The following is an 854-nucleotide window of genomic DNA, read 5'->3' on the forward strand; positions in this document are numbered from 1 at the left end:
GGCTGCAGTGTTCTAATCAGCCTGTCTGCCTTAATTGGTTCTAGCAGGTTCCTGATTACTCTAGTGCAGCCCCTGCTCTGGTCACTCAGGGAATAGAAAACTACTTATCCAGTGACCAGTATATTTGCCCTCTACCAGACTCCTGTACCCCACAGGTCTGGGTCTGTCACAATACAAACAGAGAACATGAAAAAATGGGTGTTGCCCACGAAAGCTTATACTCAAATAAATGTGTTAGTCTCTTAGGTGCCACAAGTTCTCCTGTTCTTCTTGCAGATACAGACTAACACGGCTGCTACTCTGAAACGTGACACTACTTTAAGTCTCCTTAAATCCCCATTCCTATTAAACAGTCTGCAGTTGGGTAAACTGAAGCAGAGAGTCTTACCTATAGTCACACAGTTAATGGGAAAGCTGAGACTCCCAGTTTCTTTCCTCTAACCGCTAGATACCACCCCCTCTTCTCTTTAGAGCAGAAAGTGGTGCTATAAAATATAACCAATGTTTACGTTTTAGTGAACCAAAAGGCACAGATGTTGACTCTAATAGAAACTAAAGGCAGCCTTTGGTTCCTATCAGCCTGGCAGAAGGTGTCTTCTTTTGATGACTCAGCTGAAGTTGACAGGGTGCCCAGTAATTTTACTATCAGGTTGTCAGCCCAATTTCACTAGTGCCTTCCTAATTTATTGTTTCACATTTCAAAATCACGGGGTTGACTCATTGCACAGCCAGAGGATATAATGAAGTAACTCACTCGTCTTTTAGCTCATCCTTTGCTGGAGACAACGCAGATTGCAGAAGACTCCTGAGTAGGGAAGGGGATTGCAAAACAGAGGGCGACTTGTTATCTAACC

The sequence above is a fragment of the Chelonoidis abingdonii genome, chromosome 8 (assembly GCF_003597395.2).
Source record: "Chelonoidis abingdonii isolate Lonesome George chromosome 8, CheloAbing_2.0, whole genome shotgun sequence".
Classification (NCBI taxonomy): Eukaryota; Metazoa; Chordata; order Testudines; family Testudinidae; genus Chelonoidis; species Chelonoidis abingdonii.